We start from the raw sequence: 11,550 nt of genomic DNA on the forward strand, positions 1-11,550 counted from the left end.
ATTTAAAAAAATTTAAAAATATGATGGAGGGAGAAATACCTTATTGAAAGACATAAAATAATTAATATTAATTAAAATAACAAAACCTCATAACATTAAAACAGGAAAAGGGAGGGAAAATATGGAGGGTAGTGTGAACTCTTGATCCTTCATACAGAAAGTTGGTAAATTAAAAATATTAGCTCAAGAATATTATTTGGGGGGGCTGGGGATGTGGCTCAAGCGGTAGCGCGCTCGCCTGGCATGCGTGCGGCCCGGGTTCGATCCTCAGCACCACATACCAACAAAAGATGTTGTGTCCACCGAGAACTAAAAAAAAAAAAAAAAAAAGAATATTATTTGGACTTATGGAAGTAACTGTTTCGAAAAACTAAAGAAGAAACAGTTAAAAGCAGTTGACTTCCACTTCTTTCTATAAAGGAATAAGTGCTGCAAAAATTACAATCCCATTAGAAGCAACTAGAACACAAGATAAAATATATGAAACAACACAACCCAGAGATGCAATTCCTGAGAGATGGGAAGCAAATGTAGGGCGTCCTATAATTGCCCAGCTTGCTGCCTCAAGGCAATTTTTTGACTGCAGTGTAGGTGGGGGTGTAACCAAAAAGTACCAGCCTTGTTGAGCTGAGGAGACAGTGATTGGAATTTGGGTAGACTGAGGTAGCTAGGGTGTATGGGCCTGTACCAGAGAGGAGGAAACTGCATAAATAGAAAGCTCTAGACTCCCATCAGCTGAGTACTGATCTGTACATGCTGAGGGTGAAATTCCATTGAGGCTGAAGAAGAAAGCACTGAGTCAAAACCAATTCCTGGAGCTCACACATAACTGGGTCTAGTGTTTGTTCCCACCAGCTAGAGTAAAGAGACTATAATACACAGGGTATCCTCAGAGGGGGAGGGCCTTCAGAGGAGGCCTAATCAAACTTAGGAAAATGGATCCTCTGATGCCAAAAGAATGTAGAGCAGCAAGTTTCAAAAGGATCAAATAGATACACATAACTTGCATGCCCAAATGAAGCTCAATACTCTTTTAAAGAAATACAATAAAATGTAGCCTTTAGTAAGATCAAATTTACCATGTAGGGTATCCAATGAAAAACCACTGACATGCAAATAAGCAGGAAATAGAACCCATAGCCAAAAGAGAAAATGATCATTAGGAATGAACCTAGAAATGACCGAGATGGTGGAATTAGTAGACAAGGAATTTGTGTGTGTGTGTGTGTGTGTGTGTGTGTGTGTGTTGCTGGGATTGAACTCAGGGCCTTGCACTTTCTAGGCAAGTGCTCTACTGCTGAGCTACATCCCCACCCCATAGATGAGTATTTTAAAGTAGCTACTGAATTTTTTTTTTCTTTTTGCAGTGCTGGAAATTGAACCCAGGACCTTGGATGTGCTATGCAAAACACTCTACCACTAAGCTACACTCTAGACTGTTATTTTAGATCTTACAAAGAGCTGAGGATTTGGCTCAGTGGCAGAATACCTGCCTAGTATGTGTAAGGGTTTGGGTTCAAACACACAAAAAATATAAATTTTATTTTAAGTATTACAAATATGCTCATGATGGAAAAGAAAGCAAAACAATGAGGCGACATTAAAAGACTCAAATTGAATGTCTAGGAATGAAAAATACAATTATCTGAAATGAAATCTAAATAGGATTGGATTAAGACCAAATTAAATAGTACCTGTAATCCCAGCCACTCGGGAGGCTGAGGTAGGAGAATTGAGAGTTCAAAGCCAGCCTCAGTAACTTAGTGAGGCCATGTCTCTAAATAAAAAAAAGGGCTGGGGATGTGACTCAGTGGTTAAGTGCCCCTGGGTTCATTACCTGGTATAAAAAAAAAAAAAAGAGGGAGAAAGAGAGAGAGGTGGGGGGCATTGGTGACTGTGAACACCTAGCTATAACTATCCGAAAAGAATCATTCAGAGGAAAAAGACTGCAACACACACACACACACACACACATACACACACACACCAGACTGGAACATAAAAACTGGAACTACAAAAGGGTAAAGGGACAGAAACCTATCAGAAGAAATAATGGCATAAAATAAAAAATTTTCCAAATTTGATCAAAGCTGTAAACCTGTAAATCCAAGACTCTCAATGAACTCCAAGTAGAAGAAAAAGAAAGAAAGAAAGAGAGAGAGAAAGAAAGAAAGAAAGAAAGGGAGGATTATAACCAAACTGAAAAACTAGTGATCAGAAAAAAATTCCAACAGCAGCCAGAAAAAAAGAGACACATTATGTTCAATGAGGCAAAGGCAAGAATTATAGTGTCACAGGGAGCCGCCTCAGAAAACACTCTAAATCCAAATTCAAACAAAAAAAGGGCTTTATTCACCTGGCCAGCAACTGTCACCCACCCATAGAGACTGATGCTCTATGGGAGAACAGCAATTTCCTGGCCTGTGTCTTGGGAATTCAAGGACAAAAACCACAACTCAGGGGCTTTTCTAAGCGTCATGCAAGCAAGCAAGTCACAGAAGCTAAAAAGAGCCGTTAGCTTACAACTTGGTTAACCACATCTGGGGTCCCAGCAAGTGTTAAACAACTATCCTGAGTTTCAGCTGAGCGGGGGCAATAATCTATTTCAAAGTCTCCTAAACCCATAAATGTACTCAAGCCCAGGATGTAGCTCACCATGACCACCATCATATCCTGAGTTGGGGACATTCTATGGGATATAAAGTACAGAAAAACAATTTTTTATAAGAAGACAGCTTTCGTTTCTGTTTCTCAGAAATGGGTCATGCAGTTCCCTCTTCACAGGAGCAGTAACAGAAAAACTAAGATGGAGTCTAGAACAGCTAAGATGGAGTCCCTACTGCCATGCTTTTTGTTTATATAGCCACAGTAACTCCATCCCGCTGTTACCGCTGTTGGCCGGTGACCAGTCCTTGCTTCCCCGATGTTGAAGAATAACACCAGAAAAGCATACGCCGAGGCAAGGTCAGAGTAGAGATTAGAAGTTTATCAAAGGACAGCAGAAAAGACTTCTCCCGGAGGAAGAAGGAGACCCAAGAGGTGGAATCCAGTTGGCAGGCAAATGTGTTTCCCTTTTTATAGGTTTGGTGATGGAATGTAGGTTGGAGGGCCCGAGGGGTGGGACACAGGTGGGCCAAAAGGGCAGGAAGGACTTAATTATCACCTTTTGGGATGGGCTTATCATTTCTCTGGGATGGGCTATCCCCAAATCTGTTGGGGGCTGTTCATTAACACTTCTTTGAGGTGGACTTTGGCCTAGGGCCTCGGACTTCATTAACATTCCATGAGTCGTCCTGTGTTTTCCCTGAGTCATTCTCAGCATGGCCTGCATTTTAGATTTCACTCGATGTTAGACCCAATTTACCTAACTACACTGACTACCTAACTTTAAATCTGGCTTCACCGCTATCCCAGTACTTATTTGATGCTTGCAGTTATCTCATTTACTCATCATTTTACTACTGATATCTATAAGCCTTATGTCTATATGATCAAGCTAATACCAACTATAACCTATAACTTATACTCTTACTGATTTTATTGATTAGTTTATACCACAACAATAGTAGACTTCTCATTAGAAATTATTTGAGACCAAAAAATCATTAAAGAATTGAAAAAAAAAATGATCTGTTGACTTAGCAGAATTCCATACCTGGAAAAAATACCCTTCAAAAGAGAGGATGAGCGCTGGGGATGGAGCTCAGTGTAGAGCACTTGCCTAGCATGTGTGAGACCCTGGGTTCAATCCCCAGTGGAGAGCGAGAGAGAGGAAGCCGGAGAGGGAGAATATGAAGATTTTTTTTCAAATAAACAAATACATAGAAAATTCATCACCAGCAAACTTGTCAATGATGTCTTTAGGCAGGATAAAAATGATCCAAATGGAAATTTGGATCTATGTATAAGAATAAAGAATACTGGAAATGATAATATATATATATAAATATAATAAATATTTTTCTTATTTTTAAATATCTTTATAACATACTGGATTATTAAAAAATATTTTAGAATTTCCTTTTTTAATTGATTTTATTTTTTTAAATACACGACAGTGGAATGCATTACAATTCTTATTACACATACAGAGCACAATTTTTCATATCTTTGTATGCAAAGTATGTTCATGCCAATTCATGTACTTTTTTTGCATTACAATTCTTATTACATATATATACCAAAAATTTTCATATCTCTGTTTGTATATAAAGTATGAATGAAGCCAGATTTAAAGTTAGTAGTCAGTGTAGTTAGGTAAATCGGGTCTAATACCGAGTGAAATCTAAAATGGAGGCCATGCTGAGAATGACTCAAGGAAAACACAGGACAATGGAATGTTAATGAAGTCCCGAAAAGGCCCTAGGCCAAAGTCCACCTCAAAGAAGTGTTAATGAACAGCCCCCAGCAAACTTAAAGATACCCCATCCCAAAGAAATGATAATGAAGTCCTTCCTGCCCAGATGACTTCTTTGGTCCACCTGTGTCCCAACCCCTCCCACCTACATTCCATCACCAAAACTATAAGAAGGGGAAACAACCGCACTTCCGCGGATTCCACCTCTTGGGTCCCCTTCTTCCTCCGGGAGAAGTCTTTTCCTCTGTCCTCTAATAAACTTCTAATTTCTACTCTGACCTTGCCTCGGCGTGCTTCTTTGGTGTTATTCTTCAACATCGGGAAAGCAAGAACTCGTCACCGGTCAACAGCGGTATCATATTGGAGGTCCCACCGAGATCTACACCGAGGTAAGCGCCTCTCTATGCACCCCATGTCTGTTTGAGGTGCATCTTTCTCTCTCTTTCTTTCTGGAGGGTAAGGTGGGCACCCGACGGCTACTTAAACGCAATTAGTGCAGCCGCCACTCTACAAGACTCGGGTGAGAGGTTTCCCGGCCTAAGCAGCTCTCAATCACCTGTTCAGTACAGAGCAGGCATGTTGGGTTCTGCCAAAGCCGATTCCAACTTTTCTGTCTGGGCCCGGAGAGCAATTGGCGTGAGTACACAGTGTCCCGAATCCCGATCTGCCTCGGATGCGTGGAGGTGGAGGAAGGAGTTTGGAACAACTGCGGAATTCCGGTCTGGGCTACTCTCAGACGTTTCCAAAGGTTCCTTTCTCTTGAGCCCCCTTCCGACAGCCCTCAGGGGTATCTAAGGTGATCGGTAGATGAATGGCACTGAGAGAAAGCCCCAATCACATTTGCCTCCGTATGGGCTACGCGCAACACTCCCAACCCCGCATCCATTCCTCCTGGATGCTTCCCTTCCTTCGCAGGTCAGAAATGTTAGCAATTCAGGTTGCAGGACTGAGAAAGGCATGAGATAATTAGTAAGATCTGCCCAGGTTCCCTAAGGTGCATAGGTAACTTTCAATAGTCTGTTTTACCGCCCAATGTTTAAAATGTGCTGTGTTCCTTAAGCTGCTAAGAAAAGCATTTTTAGAATCAACTCCTCCGGTAATCTGCTACCTTACAACCAGTAGATATCCCTTAACACTTAGGCGGCTCCTTTAGTCTACAGAGCAAAGACAACAACAAAAGAGCACAGGATTCTCTTTTGCAATGTGTTTTTAGTGGTCGGGAGGAAAGCAGTAAGGCCCTTAAGTCTGAATCCTCCCAGGGTCTCTGGCACAGGGCAAACTGAGACCCTAGCAATTTGCTAAAGGGGACCAGAAACCCCTTGGCAAAGCAAGGTGAGAGACGGGTTTTCTGGACCGTTTAGGAAGCTCAAGGTTAGGGAGACGTCCCTAATGAGAACAGTTTTCTCTGGCACAGCGTGGGTGCCTGAATCCTGTTTTCTTCTCACTCAGACAGGAGCTTCTCTCTCTCCAATACGCCAGGTGGACCACTAGCCTGCGTATTGAAAAATTGGGGTAAATTTGAACCTCAGATGCTCAAGAAAAAGCGCCTCATTTTCTTGGCCTGGCCTCAAATACGAGAAACCTGGCCACCAGAGGGAAACATCAATTTTAATACAATTTTACAGTTTGATAAAATTTACAAAAAAGGAAATGATGTGAGGTGCCGTATGTTCAGATTTTCTTTGCTCTAAGGGAAAATCCTAAATTATGCCAACAGTGTAAAGTAGACTTAGCTATGATATCTGCCATGAAGAGAGAAAATCTTGGACTCACTGAGGAAAAAGAATCAAGAGAAAAATTTGGGCCGATCAAAGTACATTCCCCCTTCCCCCTTCAAGACCTAAGGCAGATAAAAACTGACTCTACTGGAAAGTTAGGAGATATGCCAGATTGCCTAGGATTGGATCTATCCAAAGGAGCTAATCTTGCAAGTGAAAGGGAAACTGAGGAATTCCCAGCAGCTGCCAGAGCCATTTTCGCTTTGGGGAAAATTTCCTCATAATTTCCCTGCACTTAAGGATTACTCCACCTAAATGCAATAAAGTCAGTCACACTGAGACCCTTGATTTTACACCTATAGTTGCCCTTATGTGAGAACATCTGGTCCACTTATGGGAAATCTAAGGTGCCACTGATAGGAGTCATAATTAAATGGAAGTTCAAAACCTGGAGAGATTTTTTTCTTATCTGGTCTGTTTTAAAGGTTATTATAGATTGTTTCTTGGGGATAATCTAGGCTAAATGTGTGTCTAAAAGATGTTTCATTGTAACATCTGGTATCTAAATGAGTTTGAAGCATTGCATAATCTTGCAGTTAAAAGTTAAGGTTGGGTAATTGATTAGTTTGATTTCAGATAATTCATGCCGGAGAAATTAAATACTTAGGATAGAAAATTAAAAGAACTCTACTTCCAAGTTGGCAAGTAACTCCCAATCATTCAGCTTTTCCATCAATTTTTGAACTGGGTAGCCTAAGGAGATTTCACTAGGTATACAGTGCATGGATTTGGGCAAGGATAGTAAATTATGATTTGGTATGTTTCTCTCAGTGTGTAAGATTTAGGAAAAAGTGTTGAGTTAAAACGTTGGTCTGGCTTATTGAAATGACATTAATTAGCAACAGTCTTGGGAATTTTCAAAGTTTAATTTTAGATATACATGGTAGTGTGTGGATTTTTTCCAGGTGATTTAATGTAACTTAATACTACTTTAGGAACTTCAGAACAAAGAAAGTAGCTTAATGATCCTGAAGGAACTTCTTCTGATGGTGGCTTTTATATTATCAAGAAAGATCCTATTTTCAGTTTTGTGTGAGCAAGTTTTTCTAGTGTAGGAAGATACAAAGATGAAATTTTGTAAATTGTATCTTAAACTTTTACCATATTTTCAACTTCCAAACCTGAAAATTATGACTTATGGTTAAAATGCCTTAGACATGAAGTTTCTGCTCAAAATTCCAGTTTTCCCAGTTCCTTCCAGACCTCAGCCAGGACTTAAATTGATATGCAAATAGAAGAAACCTGGAGCACTCAGTAGGAGACAAATCTGAGGCCCAAGGAAAAAAAAGTAAAGGTGTCTTTTACCTGAACTCAAACTAGATTAAACCAAAGAGTAAATTGTATGGCATTTACTAATTACTGGCCGGTCAATTTTTTTCTAGGACTTTTGCCTTTTCTTAGATTCTATGTTTTTTTTGGAGCTCATGATTTTTATCCTACAGACAAGTTAATGTTTTTCTGATAAGTTCTATTTTTGATCAACTGGAGTTTTTTTTTAAAACATTGCAATGAGATTTCACCTGAGAAAACTGCAAGGCCTTTTGTGTTATGTGTTACACTTGTGTTACGTGTTGTATGTCGGTATGTCTGTGTGTGTGTATGTCCATATATCATGCAGTGATATGACAATTGACAGATGAGGAGCGCTCATGAAAAATTAAAAATGGATCCAAATAGCTTTGATTCACGTGATTCAAATGGCTCAATTTAAATTGGGTAAACAGATGAAAGTAAAGATGTCTTTAAAATTAAGCTTATAAGTTTTTCTAGGTGTTCAAAAAGGCCCTAATAAAATGTTGATGTCTATGAAATAATCTGCTTAAATTCAAAAATTTACAAGTACTGTTGTCAAAATGTGAACAGAAGGAGGTTAACAGATAAAAAGGAGAAACTAAAAGGTTCTAGATTTCTGGATAAGAGTCTATATGTTAAGCAATTAAGAGGGTTTAAGTAAATGATATAAAGAAGGTCTGTGTAAGTTTTTGAGCAAGTAATCTTAAAGACATTAAACAGCTGGTTAAACAAGTGTTGTCGTTTTAGAGAATTGTGCTGTTATTTCTTTAAAAGCTAAACTTGGTTAATATAAAAACATCAATGTAATTGGTGCCATTAATGTGTTCATATCTTCCAGGTATACAAGTCTGTAAGGTAGAAGCTTTAGAAAGAGCATTATATCAAGCTGGTATTCTAAAAGTGTATGGTAATTTTAGGCTTAAAAGACAAACATGTTGGAAATTTATTTATATCACTTGTGTTCTATAACTATACTTATTATCAATAAGTTATGTAAAGTTCCATGTTACTTTTTACACTGAGATACAATTTAAATGTATTTTTAAGTTAATGAGAACCTAATCTATGTAAAGGTTTTATTGCAAAACAAAAGTAATTTGCTACTTTTCTACAAAAGGTTAAAAGCGTTCAGCCTTTCTTTAATTCATGTTTTAGATGTGATATTATGTTGTGTTAGCTAATATTCATGTGAACTTGAGCAACAATTTATGTAGGCTTTTTAAAATGATGTTTAAAAAAGCAAAGATCAGCTTCAGAACTATAGTATTTAAGATTTATGAAGAGCCCCACCTTACTTGAGATAAGGCTCTATGTCCCATCTCGTGTGAAAGTGACTATGAAAGAAGTAGGCTAGATTTCAGTTTAAAATTGTGTCCAAAAGTTGGTTTTTGTCACGATTGCCAGGATCTCAAACAGGGGATATACTCCACCAAAATTCAAGGTAGCTATTATATGAACTAAATGTTTTTACTCTTGATAATTTTATCTTGTAGTTTTCTTATAAATGATTTAAGATTGCCTGATAATGTTTTGCAGAGGTACTGATTTAAGAACACACAACCTGGGTTAATTTAAGATAAGAAGTTATCACCTACAGGATAGAGAGATAGACATTAAACCCCAGTACCCTTAATATAAGGCTGTTGACTTATTTTGCTGGATGTTTAAGATTAAGTTTTAAAATTAAAAATTTGGCTCTTGCCCTCTGAGTCAGTCTGAATCAGGGAATAGGGACTTCTTCAAAGGGCTCTGCAACTCTAGGCCACATAACCTCCTGATCAGGGAGATTAATGAGACCAGTGGAAGACAGGAAGCCAGTCAGTGCATTTGCTGTGAAGAGGAGGGTCATCAGAAAAGGGAGACATCCCTGATGCTTCCGAGGGAAGCCACATGGTCAAGCAAGGCCTGGACCCATCCTAGCGCAAATGGCACTAGCAGAACTGAGAAGCTGCTGTGAAGTTCCCGAGGACTCCCATAACTCAGCTGACTGTTAACAATAGATTGAAACAAAAGTCAGTTTGACTTGCTTCATCTTAAACACTTAGCAAAGACAGTCAAAGCCAAAGCACAGTTGTTCCTGGACATCTTTAATAATAATGATAGTTAAATGAAACTTCCATAAATAAGTAAACTGGAGGCTACAAAAGAGATTCTCAGACAGGAATGCCTGATAACTATCAAAAGAAACTGCCAGAGTAGTTTTTAGTTTAAGGCCCACAGATATTCCTAACCTACACAGATAGGCTTAATGTTTGCTAGTATGAGTATCCAGCCCTAGGTAACAAAATTAAAGATTTCTATTAGACACAGGTCATACTAGTAAAAGGATTTTGCAAGAACAGATGATATTAAATTATTAAACTATATCTTAAGGGAAGGACAACTGTAACCCTAAAAGTTAAATGTTGTATTTACATCCCTGACATTTCTGGCAATGTGACAAATATCCTTAAAGATTTACATGCTCAGATAGAAGCCATGTCCTCAGCAACTTTGTCATGGAGACAATATCTTAGCTCCTGGTTCTTGGTACTTCCTGGTGGAAAACATTGTTAGTCTTTGTCTTTGCCATCATACTCATTGGCATATTCCTGTGCTATGGGATTTATTGCTACATCAATATGGTTCAAGTACTAATGAATTCTTGTTTCTCTTATAGACCACCCATCACTCAGATGGCCTTCCAGTCTATTACTTTTCAATCAGACTTCTATCATGGACCACTCAATAGACCCGATTTTTAAAGGGGGACTCCAAACTGCTTGCCCCAACATCGCCCCTTTTGTCAGCCTGAAGAAGCCAGAAAGATCTTCGCCCCCTTTCCTTACAGCAGTAAGGAGTTCCCAAATTAGAGGGGGGAATGAAGCCAGATTTAAAGTTAGGTAGTCAGTGTAGTTAGGTAAATCGGGTCTAATACCGAGTGAAATCTAAAATGGAGGCCATGCTGAGAATGACTCAAGGAAAACACAGGACAATGGAATGTTAATGAAGTCCCGAAAAGGCCCTAGGCCAAAGTCCACCTCAAAGAAGTGTTAATGAACAGCCCCCAGCAAACTTAAAGATACCCCATCCCAAAGAAATGATAATGAAGTCCTTCCTGCCCAGATGACTTCTTTGGCCCACCTGTGTCCCAACCCCTCCCACCTACATTCCATCACCAAAACTATAAGAAGGGGAAACAACCGCACTTCCGCGGATTCCACCTCTTGGGTCCCCTTCTTCCTCCGGGAGAAGTCTTTTCCTCTGTCCTCTAATAAACTTCTAATTTCTACTCTGACCTTGCCTCGGCGTGCTTCTTTGGTGTTATTCTTCAACATCGGGAAAGCAAGAACTCGTCACCGGTCAACAGCGGTATCATGTTGACACCCAATTCAAGTCTTCCACATGTACTTTGGATAATGATGTCCATCATATTCCATCATCCTTGCTAATCCCCTGCCCCCTCCCTTTCCCTTCCTCCCCTATTCCCTATATACAATTTCCATTATGATCCATTCCTGAGTTTTTTGGGAAGTATGTTGTTCAATTTCCAATTATTTGAGGATTTTCTCATTGATTTCTAAGATATTCCTTTCTGATCAAAACACATACTTTGTATGGTTTCAGTACTTTTAAATTTGCTGAGACTTGTTATATAGTCTGCAAAAATGTCTATCTTAGTGACTGCTCTGTACTCTTAGAAAGAATGAAAATCCTACTATTTTTGAGCAGAAAATGTAAATAGGATAAATGGTGTTACACAAGTATTCTATAACTTTAGAGATTTTTTAATCTAATTCTTCTATCAATCACTCAAAGGAAAATGTTAAAATATCCAACTGTAAATGTGGGCTTGTCTATTTTACTTTTCGGGTTTTGCTTCATGTGCTTTGAAGTTCTGTTATCATGTACCTAGAATTTCAGATTATTATGTGCTCTTGGTGACTTGACCCCATAGTTATTATGTAATCTCTTCATTATTCCTTGATAATATTCTTCCAAAATCTACTTGATATTAATATAGTCTTTCCAGTTTTCCTTTAATTAATATCTGCATGGGATACTTTCTCAATTCTGTTACTTTAAATCTATTTGTGGCTTCATGTTTGAAATGGTTATCTTTTCAATAGCACATAGTTGAGC

The sequence above is a fragment of the Spermophilus citellus genome, assembly GCF_964194105.1.
Source record: "Spermophilus citellus genome assembly, chromosome: 4".
Classification (NCBI taxonomy): Eukaryota; Metazoa; Chordata; class Mammalia; order Rodentia; family Sciuridae; genus Spermophilus; species Spermophilus citellus.